Source organism: Odocoileus virginianus, chromosome 11 (assembly GCF_023699985.2).
Source record: "Odocoileus virginianus isolate 20LAN1187 ecotype Illinois chromosome 11, Ovbor_1.2, whole genome shotgun sequence".
NCBI classification, from domain to species: domain Eukaryota; kingdom Metazoa; phylum Chordata; class Mammalia; order Artiodactyla; family Cervidae; genus Odocoileus; species Odocoileus virginianus.
In genome coordinates, this window is record NC_069684.1 from 14738388 (window position 1) to 14762518 (window position 24131).

Here is a 24131-nt window from a genome sequence, read left to right on the forward strand (position 1 = left end):
GGGATGTGCCTGCTCATTCTATCTCTTTAGCAGCTGAGTGCCTATTCCTATTTCTCAGCCCTTATCAGGGATTCCTCATTCCTCACAAATACCTAACATAGACAAAATTTCCTCTTTGATGATAAACATTTTAACCTATAGCTCAACTTAGCAAAGCTCCAGGCCCTAGCAAAGGACCCAAATAACAACCCTTTGTTGAACTGGATTCAGAATAAGGAATGATGAATTTAAAATTTCAAGTTAATAAAAAGCCCAGTAGAGTGGACCCACCAATAGAGTGGGTCCCGCTGTTGAGACACTGAAGTCTCTCTGAAGTCTCTTTGGCAGCAGAGTTTTGCAACAAGCACAAAGCCTTCAAACCCAAGGCTTTGACGGCTGTAGAATAAATTCAGTTACCTTCTCTGTTCATTCAGCTGTCTGTCCAGTAAATGACAAGTAATGTTTCAGTTCAGGCTTTATGTTTGATTTGGAAATAAACTACCAGCAACAAAAATAAACCATTCCTGACTGCAATGGTACAATATTAAGACACATTTTCCAGTTTTAATAGAGCAATTCTAATGTATTATACCAAGTGCATTGAGTCATCTACCCACTCAGCAAAGAAATACTGAACTGTTACAAGTTCGATTTAGGACACGTTTCTCCTTCTTAGTTGCCCTGTCACAGTATTAATAATGATCATTGAGTTATTAATTCTCCAACTGCTCTTTCTTAAGTTGACCATAGGTAACAAAGGGAGAGCCAGTCTAGTGAAAAGTGAAAATGAGGATTCCAGCTCCCTGTGGCCCACTCCATGGTTTCTAAACCCGTCTTGGAAGGTCATGGCTCTTTTCCTCATCTGACACCCATCAGCACATCTGCTATGGAATCCCCTTGCCTATGCAGCATAAACAAGACCGAGTCCTCTCCATCTTGACTTTCTCACAGCTTCAGCATGACTTACCAATGCCAGGACGAGACATAACTTCTTATTTTAGACTTCTTCACACTTGATAAAAAAAATAAATAGCCATGTCAAATACAATGTTCATTTGGCATCATGAATGATTTGCGAGAGGCCTGGCACATTTCCCTAAGTGCCCCAGTCCCACCATCTGCCCTAAAAAAGGCAAGATACTTCAAAGGTAAGCAGGTAAGAGACTGCTTAGAGCTATCAAAATAACCCAAGATTGACGCACTGGGGTGGCCAAAATGTTTGTTCGGGTTTTCAGTTCCCAAACGTCCCTTTTGGCCAACGCAGTGTTTTATTTACTCAGGGAGAGAAAACAGCGTTTGTGGATTTCCGAAGTACTGTGCATGCATTTGTTTAATAGATGCATTTACGGTGCTAAGTGGAGGTGGCAGGACACAGGCTGTGACCTGGGGAAAGTTCTGTTTAGCTTAGAGAGAAAATCTTAACCTGAGAGATTCTCAGAGTTTTTCATATTAATGTTACTAAATGGAGCTGTAGTTCATTCAATTATGGGAAATACCATTTAAGCATGTTTTTTATTTTTTTTCCCACTCATTTTAAATGTATAAAACATTATAGCCACATGGGTTGGTTCCACATCGAAAATTCAACTACATAGAGAGAGGGGAAGGAGGGCAGTGTAGAAAGGAGGAAAAAACCCACTCAATCTCAAGGAAGCATCCAAAAGACGACAGCCTCTCCAAGTTTCCCTTACTGCTTTCACATGCACGCAGCTGGCCCATTAAAGCACAAAGTAACAGAGAGAGGCTCAAGTCCTTCCGGAATAGGCAATCAGGACGATACAGTCTGAACGCGCTGCTGTAAATTACAAGGTTATCTGCAGGCTTCGTGCAGAGGATAAGCAGTGCTATCAGAACTGAATTTCCCTCAGAATTCGGATCCTCTCTGCCACTTAACAAATAACCTGCTACAAGTTCGAAAATAAATGTGATTTTCCAAAGAACAACACTTGATCGTAAATACCACTGCTTTTTTCAATCTCCTTTCAAGGCCATTACTCCCTCACCCTCACCCTGATCCCACCTTTGTGGCTGACAACATCTAAGATCCAAGGAAGAGGCCTCAGAACACATTATTATAGGATCTAATCAAGTAGTAGAAAATCAATATAAATCTCACATGCATTTCATTTTCTGGACATACTCACTTTACTTCCTTTCAAATCACAGGAGCTTATTTAACTCTATTTGGTTCCTTTTAAATTTTATTAATCTTAGATATTATGCTTTTTAAAAAGTGAAATATCTAAACACATGCTAGCTATTTTATCTTCACACAGAAAACTATGTAACTCTCATTGGAGATTACACAAAGGACAAGTATATTTCTTGACACTAGAACCTAAAGCAAACTTGGTGGAAACTCAAATATAATGAAGACAGAAGGAATATACAAGGCTGGCTTCAGTATCACTATGAAAACTATCTTCCCAGGGCTTGGAAAGGCACTCACACATCCACAGATCACAGGATGTGATGGGGATTCACCATCTTCACTTGTACACTGACCTCATTTTTATTTATATAAAAAAAGTGTGGGTTTTTTTTATTTTTGCCATATTCACTCCCTTGAAAGAGTAAGTCTAATAGCTCCTAGAGAAAGAGGCTGTGTAGATTTAGAAGCTACTGTCAGCTCTGAAGTGAATGCACACTAATCTAAAGAGGAATGTGCCATTGGACAGAGATTCCAAATAGCTCTGCAGTTAATTTCTACATAACTTTAGGAAGTCACAAATCCTGAGTAAGCCAGGTTACCTAGCAACCAAATGCTCATTTGAATACTCCTTCCCACCCTGTCGCCTTCCTCAGCTGTGTTCTCTCCAGAAAATACCAGTGGAAAGAAGGGGTAAAAATGGGGGAACTCTGAAGCCAAACATGATGCAACTTCAAAGCATAATAACAATTATCAGTGCTGGGTCTGATAATAATATGCCGAATAACGACTCAGATAAAAGATCAGGAAAAAGTTTCACTTGCTGAAAGCACAATTTGGGATACATAAGGTAATTCTTGAAGAACCAAGGGGGGAAAAAAAAAATGGTTTTAAAATTTTGACAAGTTGGAGAAAGAGATACATGTAATCTTAATGCCAGAAGGTGCAATAGGCTACAAAAGCTTTGCACAGGCATGGTGAAGAGAGGTTTCGGGGTTTGGGCTAATGCTGGGAATGCAAAATTAAGAAAGAGTTCACATCAGAAAACCAACAGAAACCCTGGCAGGTCTTCCACTGCCCAGTCAATCAAATTCTTTAAGGCCACCAAGCCTACGAAAGGACCATCGAACAGAGGGGTAAAGAGCAGCTGCTTAATGCTACTGAAGACAGAAAATTTAAACAGATGAAAATGCACAGACATTCTGAAGACCTGCACTTCCTTCTCTGAAATGTTAAGAATAGAAATACTCTTTCTGGAATGAGTTAGGATACACTGCACTGAGTAAAGGATGTATTAGTTCTTGAAGCTCTTAAAAAGCTGTTTTGGAATATGGGATTGGGGGCAGACAAGCTTTCATGAAAATCTCATCATGTATTTCCTGTGTTGACTCTCTGGCAATATGTATAACCTGTATGGCTTAATAGGAGACTGTTATCTGGATTAAATGACTTAATGTACACATTGCATCTGGTGTATAGCATGTACTTGATAAACACTCAGTGGACTGCCATTTCCTTCTCCAGGGGATGTTCCCAACCCGGCGATCGAACCCAGGTCTCCTACACTGCAGGTGGATTCTTTGCCATTTGAGCCACCAGGGGAGCCTATATGATAGGGGTACATCTCAAATTAGTGGGGAAAAGATGAATTTTTTAATAAATAAGTGGTTTGTGATTTCCAAATAAACAAGTTAGAAAAAAAAGAAAATTGGATCCATTTCCCATACCATACACCAACATAAATTCCAGTGGTCACAGATTTAAATGTTAATGATTAAACCACACAAATACTAAAAGAAAATATGGGTGACTAGCCTATAACTGTGCTGTCCAAGATGGCAGTCATTATGCACACATGGCTACCAAGCACCTGAAACATGCTAAGAACTGAATTTGCAGTTTTAATTTCTTTTAAATAATTTAAATTGAAACTTAAAAACTGACATTCAACACAGCTATTGAAAGACTTTTATGTATATTTGGAACAACTTTGTTACATGAACTTACTTTTAAACTTTAAATTTTATGAAATCTACAAACAGATTAAGTATTTACAATGAAAATTTAGTGACCATGTTGAGATGTGCCATAGTATAAAATATACACGAGTTCTGAAAAATTCAGCATGAAAAATTGTAAAATATCTCATTACTAATTTTAAAATGCTGATTACTTGTTGAAATAACAATATTTTTGACAGATTAAATGGAATACATTATTAATTACACCTTTCTTTTTATTTGCTTTATTGTGGCTGCTAAAAATTTCCATATGTGGTTTCTACTATGTTTTTATTGAACAGTGCTGCTCTACAATCTAGAAGATTTTTTACATCATGATTCAAATCCAAGAGGGAATAAAGAAAGACTGATATAACTGAGTAAGTCAAGGGAAAAAATTACATTAGAAAAGCCATAATCAGAGGAAAAAGACAAATGATAAACTGGGGAAAACTGTCAAATATTAGGGATGATATGCCTGGTATATAATGTCCCTAATGTATAAAAAGTTTCATAAAAAAAGGGGGAAAAGACCTAAAATCCTATAACAATGGCCAAAAAATATGAAGAGACAGGGCACAGAAAAAGAAATGCAAATGGCCCCAAAACATAAGAAAAGGAGCTCAAGCTAGCTCATAATAAGAGATGCAAATTAAAATTACACTAGAGTATCATCTCTCACCATTTGAATGGCAAAGACCCAAAGGTTTTTTACAACATGTCTACTGGTAAGACTGTGGGCTAAGAGGGAACTCTCATTACCTGCTGGTGGGAATGCAAAATTGTACAGTACCCACAGAAAGGACTTTGGTGATATCAAACAAAACTGTAAATCCATTTATCCTTTGACCCAGCAATCCCACTTCACTTTTAGGAAGATAAACTGGCAAGAATACATACATAAATATTCACAAGGCTATTCACTGCAGCACTGTTCATTCAGCTGTCCATTTAGTTAAGGAAAAACTTAACCATTCAGGCTTTATGTTTGATTTGCAAATAAACCCCACCACCAAAAACAAACTATTCCCATTACAATGTAAAAGCAAAAGACTGAAAATAGCCATGTAGCCAAACAAATAAAGTTTGGTATATTTACACAATGGAGTCTCTGCAGTTGTAAAAGGTACTGAAAAATGTTTATATTAATATATGGCTTCAGAGTGATCTCTGAAAAATACCAGTAAGTGCAAAAAGCAAGGTGGCTAATTACAGTATGCTACCTTTTAGAAAAAAAGGGAGAAAATAGATACATTTGCTTACATTATATGCTCAGTCACTTCAATCATGTCTGACTCTTTGCAACACTATGGACTGTAGCCCACCAGGCTCCTCCGTCCACGGAATTCTCCAGGCATGAATACTGGAGTGTGTTGCCATGCCCTGCTCCAAGGGATCTCCCCAACCCAGTGATCTAACCTGTGTCTCCTGCATCTCCTGCACTGGCAGGCAGGTTCTTTTCTGCGGAGCCACTGAGGAAGCCTTTGCTTATATTAAACAGAAACAATATGCATACACACACACACACACACACACACACGTCATACATACACACACTTTTACAAAAACATATCCATACACAAACATATATATATATATATATATATATCCATGTCTCAGTAGCTAGGTATACATACATATCTATATTTTTTAACTTTAACAGACCTAGGAACAATGACCAGTCCAAAGGCAACGAGAACTCCTAACACTTGTATTGTGGTCTCTAAATATCAGTTAGAAATAAAAAGATCTGGGACAGGAAATGTACTAGAGAATTCTGAAATATCTTTGTCATACCACAAAGTAAGGACATCCTCAAACACCAGTATAGTCATGTCAAAAGGAATCAGACGCCAATGTAAAGATTCTCCTTTGGGCCAAAGATAACTTGAAGTTCAAAAGAAATAACTGCAAAGGACTATAAACACATGAATTGTGTTAAAATCCATGAGTTCATAATGATACTCTCATTGGTCTTCTTAGAAAGATGCTAGAAAATCAGCTCATAATTCTGAACATTATTTAAAACACAGGGAGTAAAACTGAGCATTAATTGTCCTAGATGGACTATACCCTGAAGTGACCAAATAATTGGTGTGGTAAATCTCTTCTTGATAGAAAAACTCCAGCTAACCAAATGCAGAAGAGATGACAAAATATTATCATTTCTCAACCATTTCTGAAATAAAATATCTAAGCAATTACCAAAGTGGTTTTTGAAGAACCACTCGGGAAGCTTTCCAATGGAAAGATCAGGCTGACAACACTAAATCCACCAGCTAGTCTTTCTTTAAAAAAATATTTATTTATTTTGTGCTGGGTCTTCATCGCTGCATGGGCTTCTCTCTACTTGTGCCATGTGGGGGCCACTCTCTAGTCGCAGGGCACAAGTTTCTCATCGCTGCAGGTTCTCTTGTTGCAGAGCATGGACTCCAGAGAGCAGCCTCTAGCTGTGGCTCATGGGTTTAGTTGCTCTGGGGCATGTGGGATCTTCCTGGATCAGGAACTGAACCCATGTCTCCTGCATTGGCAGGTGGATTCTTATCCACTGCGCCACCAGGGAAGCCCCCATCACCACCCAGTTAGTCCAGTGAGTCTTAACCTCACAAGTAAAGAAACAAAAAGGCATGAGTGCCTCCTGCAGAGCAGTTTCTATGAGGTACGCCTACCAAACCACCTGATCAAGCTCCCAATCTCGATCAAACTAACTGAAGAATATAGTGAAGAATACTAAAAATGAAGATGAAAACTACAGACTGCAGAGAGTCCCACAGGATAAATCCCTGTTTCTTTAACTAATCAACTGCTAGGGAAGAATAAAAAGAGGGAAAGTAGAGAAAGTGAAAGTCGCTCAGTTGTGTCCACCTCTTTGTGACCCCGTGGACTATACAGTCCATGGAATTCTCCAGGCCAGAATACTGGAGTGGGTAGCCTTTCCCTTCTCCAGGGGATCTTCCCAACCCAGGGATTCGAACCCAGGTCTCTCACATTGCAGGTGGATTCTTTACCAGCTGAGCCACAAGGGAAGCCCAAAATAGAGAAAGGAAGTCTATAAAGAAAGATGGACATATCTCTCAAGTGTGAATATTGTTTGGATTCTGAATAAAATACATTAATCATTAAAAAATATATGGGCCCACCAGGAAAATTTGATTACTGACTAGATAATAAGAAATTATTGTTAATATTTTTAAGGAATGATAATACTTGGCTATATTAAAAGAAAAAAAACTGTTATCATTTAGAAATATAATCTAGTATGTACAGATAAGATGACATAATGTCTGCGATTTGCTTCAAAAAAAAGCCAGTAGGTGAGAAGGGAATGTGTATGTGTAGTGGGAAAGGCAGAAAACAGAACTGCCCAGGAGTTGATCACTGAAAGCTTGACTCTTGCCCAGGAGTCAGAGAGCCTGGATTCCAGTCTCAGCACCACCACTTATTGGCTATAAGACCTTGGTCAAGGTCCTCGACACCCCTAAACCTTAGTTCTGCCTTATCTATAGAGGTAATAGTCATAGGTTCTTCGTAAGGTTGTTGCAAGCATTAAAGACAATGCATGCAATGTACTTAGCACAGCACCTGGATGCAGAGTAAGCACTCAATATATGTGAGCTTTTATTATTACTATTGTCAATTATTACCATAATTATTCAAGACCAGGAAGCTAGAGTTAGGAAGTGGTGAAAATGGGATAATTTTTGCTGAATCCAAAGCCCAAGTTCCCTCCAATATGTTATAATGCCACCCCCCACCTCCACCTGGGGTCTCTCAGTAGAGACTGAGGACAAGTAACAATCTATTCTGCAACAATTGTCTCTTATTTTTACCACAAACCTTCAGTGACACTGCTACTCAGCCTGGCTTCTACAACTAGCCATCCTTTGTAAAAATGTTGTAACTTAATGTGTCCCTCCCCCATGGATGGCTCCACATCTAGTAGAAAGTAAACACTAATGTATTTTAACCCCTTTATATATCACTATGCACATGTGTAAATTCACAATGATTAAACATTGTGTAATTCCATCATTCTCAAAGAACATGGCCTCAGACTTTTACTATACCCAGTACCGGCATAAACTCTATAAGGTAAACCTCAGGATCCCAATGTGTAAAACTAACAATGATAAAACTTCAAACCTTGCATGCAGCATGAATATAGTAATTCTATAATGCTAAGTAATGGGCTGGCCAAAAAGTTCATTTGGGTTTTCCCATAATAGCTTGCAGAAAAATCCAAATGAACTTTTTGGCCAACCAATTACCTATGTCTTGATATCTGCCATAAGGTAAATATTTCCACTTCTATTTTTATAACAGAATTATAAATTCTGAGAAAAACTCTTCAATGTTATTTTACTCCTTCATGTGACAATGTGAAGCACACAACCATCCTCTCTTCCTGATACCACTTGCCTGGTTTTCTTGCCACGATGACAGCCTGAAGTTTTAGTATCCACTATCCTTTCCATCCACACAGCCCATCAAAGTTGGTGTTCTCTGGAACTCAGGGTTCAGTATTTTTCTTCTATTTACTTTCCCCCAAGCAATCTCACATAAAGTTATGTAGCTTCAACTACCACATATTCAAAAACTCTCATTCATTTATTCAACAAAAATGTGCTGGGCCCCAATTGTGTGGTGGGTGTCCTGGGGTCACTCTCTCAGTTCCCCTCCAGTCTTTTACCCACACTCACAAAGGAACCATCTATCATGCAAATTATGTCTCTCCCCCTGCTTACAATCTCTTATTGCCTCTCAATGCATCTCATTTTGGGCAATGAGTCCAAACTCTTGCACAGTTCATCAGTCTCATCTTCCATGTGCTCCAAGCCGCAGCGACTTACATCCGCCCGTCTGGACGCTGCTGGAATGCCTTACTTCAGCTTCCTTGCATGCTCGCTCAGTCTCGCAGTCCTACCTGACTCTTTGCGACCCCATGGACTGTAGCCCCCCAGGCTCCTCTGTCCCTGGGATTCTCTAGGCAAGAATACTGGAGTGGGTTGCCATTTCCTTCTCCCGGGAATCTTTCTGACCCAGGGATCAAACCCACATGTCTTACTTGGCAGGCGGATTCTTTATCACTGTGCCACCTGGGAAGCCACTTCACCTTCCATCGACCCTCAAATTCCTTTATCCCCAAATGACAGTCTCTGAACAAGTCTGCAGATCCACAGTAAAATGAGGAAAAATGGTTAGCAAACCAATGCTGGTCCTCCAATACTTTAAGAAATGTAAACAATACCCTAGGGGACACTGGTGTGGCTTTTCAGTGTCATCCCAAATACCGCCTTCTCTGTGAACTCTTCTGCGACTTCTCTAAGTTGGGGGATCTTATATCAATATTTATTGTCCAAACTGGGAGACTTCTGAGGGCAAAGGGTGTGCATTAATAACTATGTTGAACAATGGGCACAGACCTGGAATGTTCCAGGGAGACAGGGTGCCCAGTCAGCCTACCTCTAGACAGAGTCGGCTGCTTTCTCCCCCAGCTTCCAAAGCATCCTGATTCTTCCCCACATACCATGTGCTTGACTGACACTTCCCATGCGTTTCTGAGAAGTCCACAAAGTCAGGGCCAGGCCTTTCTATCTGTATCTCCAGCATCTCTCCTGTGCCAGGCACAGAGATGACACAAAGTATCATCAACAAATGTTTGTTTAGTACATTATCTTCATGAGTAAGACAGATTAGACACCCTAACCTTGGCCAACAAAGGAATAAAAAAATTCCCATTATCTTTTCTCATCCCTGAGAAACTCCACTTCCTCATTTGGTTAAAAAGTTTTAAATGGGAGCAAGGTCTCCACAGAGAAAAATTCTAAGCCTCAGACCAATGACCAGCTGTCAATCAACCAACAGCTATTTACTCAGCATGCCCACCCTTAAGGCCCAGTGGGCATGACAGAGCTGATGATTTGGTGGGGTGACCAAAAAAACATAAATCGAGATCAAAACCAATAATGAAAGAAATAAACATCAAATAAGTGTTGCAGGACATTATTCCTGGTGGCTCAGTGGTTAAGAATCTGCCTGCTGAGGCAGGAGACATCGGTTCTATCCCTGGGTCGGGAAGACCCCCGGAGAAGGAAATGGCTAACCAATCCAGTATTCTTGCCTGGAAAATCCTATGCAAAGAGGAGCCTGACAGACTATACCATGGGGTTGCAAAAGAGTCAGACACAAATGAAGTGATTTAGCAAGTGCTGCAGGAGTTCATGGATGCTAAGGGGCACACCACTCAGAAAGTCAGAGAAGCAGCTCTTTGGAGGAGAAGGGATTGGACCTGAAAAGACGTGGCAGAGGGAGGGAAGCCCAGGGCCAGGTGGGGGTGCGTGTCGGGGCAGCCACCAAGGATAAGCAGAAACTTTGTTTTGGGAGTTGTCCCTAGACTGTCATGGATTCCTGGCAATAAAGACCAGAACATCTGAATTTTCAGTAAATACGAAACAAAGAGGTTCCTGGATTCTCACCTCCTTCCTCAAAATAGTAATAGTATCTGCCTGAGACACAGAGATATGTGTGGCTGGCTCCTTTATAACCTTTTAATTGGAAGAACTGTTACAAAATTATCTTAGGAAAATTGCTGTTGGCAGAACTTTCAGATAGAACTGCTGAAGTCACCCCTTGGCATGTATTAATTATCTACGTCTTTGAAAAGTTCTCTGCAAATCTCAGCAGGGCAGCCTCGCAGCATCTCCTTACTTCACATCTGGCCTTTCAACCCTCTCCTGAAAGAAATCACAGGGTTAACACAGGGGTTCCACTATACTGTAAACAACCAGTACAGGCCTCCTTGCCAACTCTGGGGTTCAGGGATAAGCTTTTTGGAGTGCCTGTGATGATAAATACTGCATCTCTTGGATTGCTGAGGGTCTCACCTGTGTGTGAGTCAGTCACTTAAGTTGTCATCGACTCTCTGCGACCCTGTGGATTATAGCCCAGAAGGCTCCTCTGTCCATGGGGTTCTCCAGGCAAGAATACTGGAGTGGGCTGCCATTCCTTCCTCCAGGGGACCTTCTGGACTCAGGGATCGAACCCTACTCCACCAGAAACTGTGATGATGGGTATGAAAAATGTCCCCTCACTCCAGCAAAGACTACCAATCCCTCGTTCTCCTTCCTTACCCTACTCTGGCAGGGAAAATTGTATGTCATCAAGGAAGGTGGAAAATGTCCTAATATATGGTTAAAACAATGAACTGAAACTACTGTAATGTCCACGGCACTCAAATATAAAACACAGATCCATTTAAGAAAGGGAGGAATTCTTACTTAAAAACCATTCTCCCCGCTCTGCTCTAAAGCACCTTCTTCCAAAAGCCCTGGAGCCCTCAGGATATTGCGTAACTAGTGCTGGATCTACTTTTGAAGTAGTTTTATAAAAAGACCAATCCAAGTTCGTCATATGCAATGAGTCAATAGGCTGTGTTTTTCCAGTAGTAGTCCTCAGTTTAATCTCCCAGTGACCCTACTAATAGGGCCACACAGGTGATAAATTGATACGGGAAAGCAAAAATGTTAGGTCTTAGCTAAAGAATCCTTGCTTAGTATAAATGTATCTGTGTGTTCAGTCACTGAGCTGTGTCTGACTCTTTGCAACCCCACGGACTGTAGCCCGCCAGGCTCCATGGGATTCTCCAGACAAGGATACTGGAGCGGGTTGCCCTTCCCTATTCCAGGGGATCTTCCTAACCCAGGGATCGAACCCACATCTCCTGTATCGTAGGTGGATTCTTTACCACTGAGCCACCAGGGAAGCCCAGAAAGAAGATTTTGGTATACAGGAGAGCCTTTCAACGGTGTCATTGTGAAAATTTCTAAAATGCTCCTCAAGGTATGTTCATCCAATCTTTAAAAATAACAAGAATCGCCTAGATATTCCTTTATCTATGATCTAACATAAGATGTAAAAGCTAAGTGAAATGACGAGGTAAAGTGGCTCAGCTATTATTAAAGGGCTTTCAGTTCAGTTCAGTTCAGTCACCCAGTCGTGTCTGACTCTTTGCAACCCCATGAATTGCAGCACGCCAGGCCTCCCTGTCCATCACCAACTCCTGGAGTCTACCCAAACCCATGTCCATTGAGTTGGTGATGCCATCCAGCCATCTCATCTTCTGTCGTCCCCTTCTCCTCCTGCCCCCAATCCTTCCCAGCATTAGGGTCTTTTCAAATGAGTCAACTCTTCGCATGAGGTGGCCCAAGTATTGCAGTTTCAGCTTCAACATCAGTCCTTCCAATGAACACCCATTAAAGGGCTTTAAGAGTCTTTAAAAGTCAAAAACATTGTGGAATCAAAAGTGAAAACGTGGACTTCCCTGGTAGCCCAGATTTTAAGACTCTGCCTTTCAACGCAGGGGGTGTGGGTTCAATCCCTGGCCAGGGAACTAAGATCCCACATGCCTCATAGCCAAAAACCCAAAACATAAAACAGAAGCAATACTGTAACAGAGTTAACAAAGACTTTAAAAATGGTCCACATCAATATATATATATGCATATATATGCATGTATGTGTGTGTGTGTGTATATATATATATATATGTATATATATATATATATATACACAGTGATGGGATAGGCATATGATAATAGTTATAGACATTCCTATTCCAGAAGGAAGAAAATGGAACAGACGTAGAAAGGAGTTCCTTGTCCTGATGGGTTTCAGAATTTGGCCCGGCAGAACCCCTTTCCCTGGTGGCTCAGATGATAAGTGCAGGAGACCTTGGTTGGGAAGGTTGATCCCTGGGTTAGGAAGATCTTCTGGAGGAGGGCATGGCAACCCACTCCAGTATTCTTGCCTGGAGAATCCCATGGACAGAGGAGCCTGGAGGTCTACAGTCCATGGGGTCGCCAAGAGTCGGACACGACTGAGTGACTAAACACAGCACACATACATATCTTTGGGGAAAAAGTGAAAACAAAGGCAGAAAGATTCCCAAACTTGTGAGTGTGCTAACTCCATTTTTCTACAAGGTACAGAGCATGTGGACTTCAACTCATGAATGTTGTAAACACGTCTGCTGATATGCTGTGAGCCTGTGAAACAGGCAGAGGCAGGCATGGACTGGGAGATCTGACGGCTTGATGGAGAGAAGTGGGTGGAGGTAATAAGGGAGGCATGTGGGGCAAAGTAGGACAACGAAGAGGGGCCCTGAGGGCAGACAGGAGAAGTGGCTGGAAGCAGAAAGTCTACCCTTGTGCAGAGAGGTGGGAGCCGTCAGAGGGAAAGTGGGCCTGGAGACACAGTTAAAGGACTGGAAAATATCACTGTGACACACACAAGCCAAGTCTTGCAGGCAAAAGTAAGATGGTGGGAGAAGCAGCAGAAGGCCTCTGGATGAACATCTATGGGACAGAAACGCTTTAGAAAGGAGATGTAGGTAAAAGGGACGTCTGGCGAAGCAACATGAAAGGCAGCCTAGGGAGAGCGAACAGACAGATGCCGGGACAGAGGCGCAGAATGAATGCTGGCAGGCTGAGTGTGCCGCTGCATGAGGCAGGCCTCACCTTTGCTTGTTTTACATTATTTTAGAGGGAACAGCGGTGAATATCCATGATGGCCTCCCTTGGGAAATCCAGTAAGCCAAGAGGTGGGGGGCCAGCTGAGCTTTACCAGGACCTCTCTCCACTCTTTGATGCAGGCACATTCTGGGAGCGATCCCAGGAGGAAAACCTCGCATGCTATGACCACAGCACGGTGTCAAGTAAAACAAGGGTACATGAAAGAATTTTGAAAACTATAAAGCACCCTTTAAATACGAAGCGTTGTTATTTAATGAACGCCTGGGACAAAAGATGAAGACCAGAATCACAACCAGGAGTGAAGAAATATTTTTCAAATACGGATAGTATACATATTCCAAATGAAGATGATCCTAAAGAGAAATTCCAGTAATTTGAGAAGACATTATGCTTGATATGTTTACTTTTCTGTCCAACATGTTTCCACATTGAAAAATCCTACCTGCGGCATAATATGGAGCTCTTGATAAACTACCGTACTGATTTATGAAAATGGAAATCTGCATCTAATGTATTTCCAAGGAGGTTTTTGACACATTACAGATCTTAACTAATTAGGTGAATTCCATTCAGTCCAATCACTCAGTGAGTGACTTGCAAGTAAATGCAACGTAACCCATCAGCTGCCAAGGAGGCTGCAGAGACGAACAACGCCTCTAAATACCTAGTTTGGTCAGTTCATTAGTTTCCATTCAGATTGAGGCAGCTGCATCTCCTTTCATAAGTAAAGAGAGAAAGTAATCTTTGACATTATGTGACTAGCCTGCAACCAAGGAAAAGCATTTTCCAGGAACACACTGAATTAAAAAAATAATAATGATAATAATAAAGGAGGGGAAGGCCCTTACTACCTGGTGACTGCAGACACTGTTGTGTGTTCATTTCCAGGTTCATCCTCACCCAGTTTACGTGCAACCACTCTAGTCTTGATTGCATAACCACAGCACATCAAGTTGTTTCTTGTTGCCAGTGTAAGTTGTAAAATCAGACTTCAGAACTGAGGGAGTCAAGCTAAATAATTGCCTACTTTAAAAATATGTATGTATATAATTTACGTGTCACTTCAGATAAGCTCTTGAATTATGATCTCTTAAAGTCACAACTGTCACCAATTTTAATATACAGTTTCAGGGTAGCAGTTCTCCCTGCATGCACACCTTCTCCCTGAGACCGTCTCTCCTCTTCTCAGTTTTCCAAGTATTTTACATTGATTTATTGCAATCTGCTTTTCATATTTTAATGAGAACCTAATTAATCACAACTTTTACTTCTCTCAAGCTCTGAGACTTCCATAATTCGAAAGAAGGAATCTAAGATAGCCCAAAATGCACTTGCTGGTGCCTCTCAGGGCTCCAGGTTCTACTGATAAGTTCCCGTGAAGTTGGTGACACCACACTTAGGACCCTCGGTGAATGATACCCTGCCCACTCCTGTTCCAAAGGGAGATGCCAAACATCTCCTTCTCCAACCTGGGGTGTTTCATTCCCTGAAAGAAAACAGCTACTAGAAAGGGGCCAGGACTTCCCTGGAGGACCAGTGGATAAGAATCTGCCTGCCAATGCAGGGGACACGGGTTCAATCCCTGGTGCAGGAAGATTCCACATGCCATGGGGCACCTAAGCCTGTGAGTCACAAGTACTGAGCCTGCGAACTGCAACTACTGAACCCTCTCACCCTAGAACCTGTGCTCCCAACAAGAGAAGCCAACACAATGAGAAGCCCGTGTGCAATGAACAATAGGAAGAGTAGCCCCTGCTTGCGGCAACCAGAAAAACTCCACTTGCAGCAGTGAAGACCCAGTGAAACCAAAAATAAAATTAATTAATTAAAAAAAAAGCACGACTTTCCCTTTAAAAGGTGGGGGTTGGGGGGAGGGGCACTAGGAGCCTGAGGTAAGCCACTCAGTAAGTGATGGTCAAGTCTTGCCTGGTCAAAAATCAACACAGCACTGAGGCACCATCAACCTGGAAACGGTACTCACAATGGGACACATCACCTTCCTACTGGGTAGAGTAGAGTCACAAAAAATAGTACCAATTAATGAAAAAGCTTTTGATTTATATCCTGTGATTCTTCAAAAAGCTCAAACCACTTCAGACAATGGCCTATTAATTCCCAGAAATCCACGTATGTGTGCATACTAAGTCGCTTCAGTCGTGTCCATCCGCCAGGCTCCTCTGTCCAGGGGATTCTCCAGGCAAGAATACTGGAGTGGGTTGTCATGCTCTCCTCCAGAAGATCTTCCTGACCCAGGGATCGAACCCGCGTCTCATTATGTTTCCTACACTGGCAGGCAGGTTCTTTACCAGTAGGGCACCTGGGAAACCCCCCAGAAACCCATTCTAAATGATAAAGTGGGATCAGGGGTGAAAGGACAAAGGGTAAATTACTAGCTAAGAACACCAAATGATTAGCTCCCTTGACCAGTGAAACTGAGTCAGCTGAAGAGGGAACCTAGAATCTTAAAGTCCTTCTCAGATGAAATGTTAACATTGGATATCAGACCACCCTACCAACCAGGGCCACCTTTTCTTAGGAAAAATGTCCTAAGGAGATAAACTTGACAACAGAAGCACCCCACTCCTTCTTGAAGCCCTCTGTTCATCCAAGTGCTGAGTTTGCTTGTCTTCAATGCTTTTCCGAACAGCCATCCTGAGCTGTTGTCAGAACTCAGTCTGCCCAGCAGGAAACACTAGGGGTGGATTTCCACACTGCATTTCTGATCTACGAAGTGCTAGTCCCAGCACTGGCTTAATGTAGAGACAAATACACTCAGCTGTCCCATCACCAGCATTTCCTACTTTGCAGGCAGCAAAAGAAAAATAACCAAGTCTAAATTAATTTCCACATCTGATCAATTGCATTTCCAAACAGCCAACACAGAACATGTTCTATTGATCCTACAATCCAGCTCTAGAAGTATAAAAAGGGGAGAAATCCCCCAACTTGAGCACCTTGGACTTAAAGACCCTTAAGAAACATTACCTTCTCGCCCCTAATAAATCTATAGTGTCTAGGGCTATACCACCCTGAATGCGCCCAATCTTCTCTGATCTTGGAAGCTAAACAGGGTTGGGCCTGGTTAGTACTTGGATGGAAGAAAGCTAGAGCACCCCAGAAAAAACTCTACCCATAATTTTTTTTTTCCCCTATCCTGGTACATCCCAATTCTACCAACAGAAAGATTATTCTCATTAGATAGAAGGTGAGCCCAGCCCATGAAGTAAGGAAGTGTTCATAATATCTGTCTGTGTAATGAACGTGTCACTTCCCCTAACAGCCCAACTGTTTCCTTAAAATTGAAAAAAAAACAAAGTACTACATGGAATCTCTGGTGTGTCTGTCCCCCTCCCAAAGTCTGAGTCAGAGCATGTGGGTCTTTCCTGAAGTTCTGGGTGACCAAGCTGGCTCCCTTTCAGACTTGCTCCGATAGCTGAACTTAAGGCTGTCTTCCAGCCACAACACAAGCAACTATCTATTTTAAAACAATTTTCCTAACCCACACGCGACGGGAGCTACCTTATACACAGATCGCCAACGTCCTACCGGAAACCGAACACTTCTATCTCCAACGGGGCCTGTCATCTCCCAGGATTAATGCGTGTTTATGTGGATATATTTTTACCTTTGACCGTGCAACTCTTGGAACGGAGAAAAGCCACCCCAATTTTTATTATCGTCCCTGAGCCAATCCAGAGCCTTAGAAAGAGAGATGAATGGGAGATGAGAGGGCTTCTCTCGCACAAACAGTAAGCGAGGGGAGAAAAAAAAAAAAAAAAAATCCCTCGGAGGAGGTGGGGGGCAGGGTGGAAGGCAGGAGAAGGACACCCAGTAGCCGACCAGAGGCAGCTGCAGGCGGCCGCACTTCGCGAACTGCCCGCAGAGGGGAGTGAAATCTTTCCCCCGTGCAATAACGGAGCGCCCCACTCCCCGGCTGCCTCGCCTGGGCACGAATAATAAATACATCGAGGTGGACAAACCGCTGCACCGAGATAAGTCAGACCTCCTCCCCGAAAGGTCAAAACTTCAGAAATTCGGGGGATCACAGCACCCACACAAACACATAGATCCGTCGGTGCGGAGAGACTCGGAGATTGAGCAAAGGTTCTGCATTTTGGTTTTTGCTTTCAAGCTCTGGCTTGCAAAAGTACGGCGGCTACGGGCAAAGCTCGAGACGAGCAGGAAAGGCTGAGGGCGGCGGTGGGGGGGTGGGGGGGTGCGGGTGGGAAAGGAGGGGTGTCGAACCCCAACCACCCAGGCCTCAATGTGACGAAAGTCGTCAGCAGCCCCGACCGCATCCCAGCTCCTGCGTCCCGGCCAGCAGACGCCCCCAGCGGCTCCCCCACCCCAGCTTCCGTCCCCGCCAGCCCCGCAGCAGCAGCAGCAGCAGCAGCAGCCCCGGCTCGGGCAGCGAGCCGGCAGCGCCACGACCGCGGCTCCATCCCCGCCGCGCGGCAGGCACCCGCAGGCCTGCCTCCCAGCCCACCCGGGCGCGCCCCGGAGCGGAGCCCAGCCGAGCCGCGCCGCCAACTCCCCCCTCCCCCGGGCCGGCGGGGGGCTCCCGCTTACCTTGCGCGCTCGCGGGGGGGCTGAAGGTGGCAAGCCTCCCGCCCCCCGCCCCGGTCCTCCTCGCGGGTTTTCTTCCTCCCTCCTCCTTGTCTTCCTCCTACTCCCCACGGTGAGTCCCGGCGTCCCCCTCCTCCCAGAGGCCGGGGGTTAAGAGCCCCGAAGCCCGGCCCGGGTGCTTGCGTGCTGGAGGCGGCGGCGCGCGGCCAGCTCTCTCCAGTAACTGAGCGCGGCGCGCGGCTCCCAACTAAAGTGTGAAAGAAGCGGCGGCCGCGGCACGGAACGTCCCCCCCGGGAGTGGGCAGGGAGCGAGCCGGGGCTGGCGGCGAGCGAGCGAGGGAGGGGACCGGGAAGGAGGGAGGAGGATGGAGGGAGGGGACCTCCTCGCCCAGTCACTCACTCGAGGGGCGGGGGCAGCCAGACACTCCCCCAGAGCCGGCCCCTCCCCGCGCCCGGCTCCCGCGCGCGTCCGGCCCCCCGCCTCGCCCCCGGGAGGGGCCTGCGGGGGCCGCGCTCCCCAGAGGAAGGGACCCGGGTTGCGCGACCGCCAGGGCTGCAGAGAGGAATCGAGGGCGTGGACGGGCGTGTGTGTGTGTGTGTGTGTGTGTGTGTGTGTGTGTGCGTTCGTGCGCGCGCGCGCACCCCGCGGCTGGAGGGGAGACCCCGGCGGGAAAGCTGCGTCGTGGGCCTGACACCCGGGCGATGGCCGGGGAGGAGCCGCTGGACCGCGCGGAGACCCGAACAGCCCAGCTCTGCTGGAGACCCAAGCCAGTCTTCGGGTCCAGCCTCGGGGCTGCGCCTGCTAGAAGCAGAGGAAGGCGAGGCCCGGCATCCGCGCCGCGCAGCCCCTCCCTTCGCTGGACCGGTGGGCGCTGCCCAGCTTCCCCGGCCCAGCGCGGCCACCAACCCGCCTCCACCCTGCCCGGGAGCCGCGGCGCCTGCAAGATGAATGAAGCGTCGGCCACTGGGCTGAAGCTGCCCTGGGGAGGGAAGGAGACACCGCCTGAGACTTCGTGCCCGGCGCCCCCTCTTTGCCCCTCCCGGCCTCTTGGGACTAAAGGGTGGAGGCCGCGCCTCTTGGCGCCTTTGGGATGATTGGGGAATCCACAAAGATCGCCGCCCACCTCTTTACCTGCTGGGGTTTTTTTGTGGACACCCACATGAGGTCAGCCAATTTCTCACCCTCTGGGAAAAGGTAGTTTTCACCTTTTCCTGGTCATATTGGGTGTTTCGTGTGCGCACTGAATCGATCTTTCAACACTGATAGCGGTCTTTTGTGTGGCTTCCCCGCGCTTCGCTGCTCTTGCATTGCCCTAGACGCGTGAGGAATGCCAGGCCTCCGGAGTGAGGACACCCAAGAAAACAAAAGGGGCAGAAAGATCCTCCCTGGGCCCCGTGGATTACACACACACACAACGGAATCATTTCTCTCTTTGGGCCAAGATGAAGTTGGAAAACGGAAAAGGACACATCAGAGCTGTGACAGTGATGAGACACCTAACTGAAAAGCAAATTCATAATTTAAAGACATGAGTTAATAACCCACCCATAATAGCTAGGAAGTCAGTCTTTTGGGGAAGGGAAAAAAAAAAAAAAGATTTCCCAGTGTTCTCACTTTTCCAATTTAAAAGGCTGGTATCATATTGTTTTTGAAACCCCTTTTTATTCCATTTTTAAAATTATCTGTATTTTCTCTTTGGAACCAGAACTCTTTCTAGTCTAGCCTCCTAAAGAGGAGTAGTTTAGAAGGGGTGGTAGGCTAACTAGGATTCCAAGGAAGCACTGCCAGTCATCATCTGTTCCCTTAAATGACTTGTTTCATTTCTTTCAGCCTTCCTTCCCTCATCTGTAAAATGGGATTGATGATAGGAGTTTCTATCTCATAGGCATGTTGTCAAAATAAAAGAAAAATAAAATGAGGTGGCAGTGTACATAAAAAGCTTAGTGTGATGCCTGACACATGGTATGAGCTGTTCTTTCAAATGTATAGTTACATCTCAAATTTGGTAGGCATTTTTTTTTTCCTCTTTGCATTCCTTCTTAAAGTTGGGAATGCAAATCCATCTGCTGGTTTTATCCAAATGCAGTCAACCTTCTCTGGGATTTTTAGGTCATTCCTGAAAGCTTCATCCCATGGACAGAGTAGCCTGGTAGGTTATGGTAAGATGAAAGAAGTATATAACTAAGATGTGCATGAGTCTATTTACATAGAATTCTGTATAAAAGGATCCTTGAGGATAACAAGATTTTGTTTTCCCCTACTTCTCTCCTTCTCTCACTAAGCTACCCTGAATAGACCAGGCTCTATAAATGTTGGCCTGTGTGGTCATCTATCCTTTCACGGGTCAGAACAGTGACTGGCAATGCAGACTTCTTGAGAGCAAAGCAATGAGGGTCTCCTCTGAACTGATAGCCTCAGAAGTAACAGAAGGTCACAGAGCAAGCACTTCAGACATGTATGAGTTTTAAAACTTCATACTATGAACTTTTAAAGCAAGTTTTTAATTATTCAAAATAAATACATATTCCTTGTAGAAACTCAGCCAAGTATGAAGGAAATAAAAATCACCACAATCCTGCCCTCCAGAGAGAAGAACTCAGTAAGTGCTTCAAGTATACCCATTTACCCTTCATTTATTTCATGATTATTCAATCAGCAAATGTTTGTTAAGAACCTAGTATAGTGGCTGGACAACTTCCCAGGGCTGAGAATACGTTATATGTTGTTAGTGGTATTTGTTTCTCTCTAGAAACTACTCCTGAGAGGCAACGCTTTATATGGTAGTAATGTCCTCAGGATAGTCTACCAAAAGTCTGTGAAAAGAATCCTATAATGAAACTACAGTGCTGGCCAGAAACAATCCAGGTTTTGTAGGGCTTGAATTACTTACAATTTGGGGAGCCACCTTCCAGATAAGGAAGATAAAAGTGCAAAAGCCCCTGGGAAGGGCTCATATGAATAAGGTGTCATGGGAAGTAAGCCCCTTTTGCCTTTTAGCAAACCCTAGGGCTTCCTAGGTGGCACAGTGGTATAAAGTAAAGTATCTCCCTGCTACTGTAGGAGTCACAGGAGATGCAGTTTCCATCCCTGGGTTGGGAAGATCCTCTGGAGGAGGAAATGGCAAGTCACTCCAGTATTTTTGCCTGGGAAATCCCATGGTGGGCCACAGTCCACGGGGTCACAAAAGAGTCAGCCGCGATTGAGCATGCACTCACGCAGTAAACCCTCTTTGGCACTGGAATTTCTGTAGAAATTAACTGCTTTGATAAACATTGGTTTTGGGGTTTTCTTTTCTTTGCCATACCACACAACTTATGAGATCTTAGTTCCCCAACCAGGAATTGAATCCATGCCCTTGGCAGTGAAAGTGCAGAGTCCTAACTACTGGACTGCCAGGAAATTCCCAATAACATTGTTTTAATGTGAATATTCATATCTCATTTACTTGGGATTCCTGGGGTACCTCTCCTTCTCCCCCCAAATTCAGATGAGATGGGAATGGAGATGCCCATCACCACCACAATCGCCATGTACACACACTTACTTAACATAGCCACATCAGGGGAAATAGGACCATGGGGTCGTGGGTAAGGGCTGCAGAAGACAGATTAGGTAGGGTTCAATGAGAGGGGAGGGGCAGACAGGATGGGACACTGAGGTGCTAGCGGGGCTCCTTGGATATAATAGCACACAGCAAACCACATAGCACGAGTTGCCTGCACATCTGTTTGGTCAGCACAAGCTAAATCTACTACATTTAAAAACAGAATAATAGGTCTTACTATTGCATACTTAGTTACATTCGACTCTTTTGTGACCCCATGAACTGTAGCCCACCTGGCTCTTTTGTACATGGAATTTCCCAGGCAAAAATACTGGAGTGGATTGCCATTTCCTTCTCCAGGGAATCTTCCTGACCCAGGGATTGAACTGGCACCTCCTGCAATGGCAGGCAGATTCTTTACCACCGAGCCACCTAGGAAGCCTCCTTGCTATTAAGATGACTATTAACTATTAAGATGACTTATAAGCATACTTTTTTAAAATGAAGAACATGAATCACACCCCCATCACAACTAATAAAACCATCCTGTCTTTGCCAGTCCACCACCAGAATCTCTGAGTGCTCTGTACCTTCAAACACTCTTAAGTATAGCTTTTTTTTAAAGATATCTTTATTACCCAGAATAGTTATGGTTTAACCTTCAAAGTCATTTCTGTGAAAATTGATTTTCTTTTTTATTCCTAAAGCCTTAACTTATAAAGTTTGGCTCTATAGAACCATTTATAACATGTTTGAATTTTTTGTTTCTTACATTTCTTTTGAGTAGATGTTGTATATTGAGTGTGTTTGTATCCCCAAATTCATATGTTGAAGGCTTAATCCCTAATGCTGATGGTATTAGGAGGAGGTAGATCTTTGAGAGATGAGGTCATGAGTTGAGGTGGGGGGGAGGTGGAGTCCTCATGATGAGATTAGTGCCCTTATAAGAGAGACCAGAGAGTTCTCCTCTAGTCCATCTCTCCCTACCTAGGACACAAGGTGGCCATGAAAAGGGCCCTTCCCAAGAACTTGACCATACTGGCACTTTGATCTCAGACTTCCAGACTCCAGAAGAGTGAGAAATAAATATATACTGAGAAATGGAGTATTTCCTGCCACGTCAGTAAACAGTCAGTCATCAGTGATTCCTGCCCTCTGGGGCACTCAGGAAGGAGAAGAATACCTGCTGGTCTGGTAGCCATCAGGATGCAGCCACTCCCCATGGTGAGCACTGAGGAACTCGGGATGTAAACCAACATAGGATAGTGGCGTCAAGATAGCTGAGATGCACACGAAAGGGAAGCGTTCAGTGACCCCAGACACTTGCATCTTCCCATACATAGACAAGTGTTAAATTCCTTAACTTGGGACTTCGGGTTTTCTTTAATTCACAAAAAATACATTTGATGTTCAGACTACCTGCTCTTTGTTCCAAACTTCTATATAACCTGACTGCTTCCCCCTCCCTCCCTCCCTCTCCTCGGGGCAGTTCTCTCAGGGCTACTTGAGCTGCTGCCTCCCAGGCTTAAGTCTTAAAAATTTCCACCAAATAAAACGTAACTCTCAACTTTTAGGTTGTGACTATTTTTCGAGTCAACTATATATATATAGGTTTAAGTTACCCAGCATGTGGTATTTTGTTATAGCAGCCCAGACCCACTTTCTCTTTACCATTGACTGTAAAAAAGAAACCAATGGAAGTGCAGATTGATTGAACACAAGATAGTAAAAACTGTACGCTGCTGCTGCTGCCAAGTCACTTTAGTCATGTCCGACTCTGTGTGACCCCATAGACGGCAGCCCACCATGCTGCCACCTATAATTTCTCATATGAACCAAAGTGAATTCATTTTATGTGATTTACTTTTAAAAGGCTTCCAATCCGGTTAATTTTTCCAGATAATCCAGTCAAAATTAGCCTTGGCAGGATTATTCAGAAACCAGTGATCCTAAAATGAGTCCTACTCTGAAGAATGCTTTCTTTGTTATTTGCTCCATGGAAGAACAGCTAACACCGATTGTCTCCTGTATGGTAAGCACAGCATTATGTCACTCATAAGGTACGTGAGCTCCCTCACCTCATCTTCCCAGCAATGCAATCAGATAGATACTATCACCATTCCGATGCAGATGTGGAAATGGAAACACAGAGGGGTGAAATAATTAGTACAAGGCCAAGATCAGTTCTCACTAGTCACATGTCAGAGCCTACATTCTTAACTGTTGGAAGTATATTTTCTCTTCAACGTTCCTACCTCAGTCTAACTCTTACAGTGAAGCTTTTCTGAGCAACCCCAGCCTCTGAGTTTCTCAATTTTTGGAGAATCCATAGTTTCCCTCACTTGCTGAAATTTTACAGCCT

At 44.1% G+C, this 24131-nt stretch overlaps 1 protein-coding gene across 1 annotated transcript in view; it reads right to left on the reverse strand.

Moving 5' to 3' along the window:
• C11H1orf21 (chromosome 11 C1orf21 homolog) overlaps positions 1–18316 on the reverse strand; it is a 233174-nt gene extending 214858 nt beyond the window's left edge. Inside the window, exon 1 of the mRNA XM_020870574.2 lies at positions 18228–18316. The gene's annotated coding sequence lies outside the window, so the exon portion shown is untranslated. The remainder of the gene's footprint in view (positions 1–18227) is intronic.
• Between the last annotated feature and the right edge of the window lie 5815 nt (positions 18317–24131).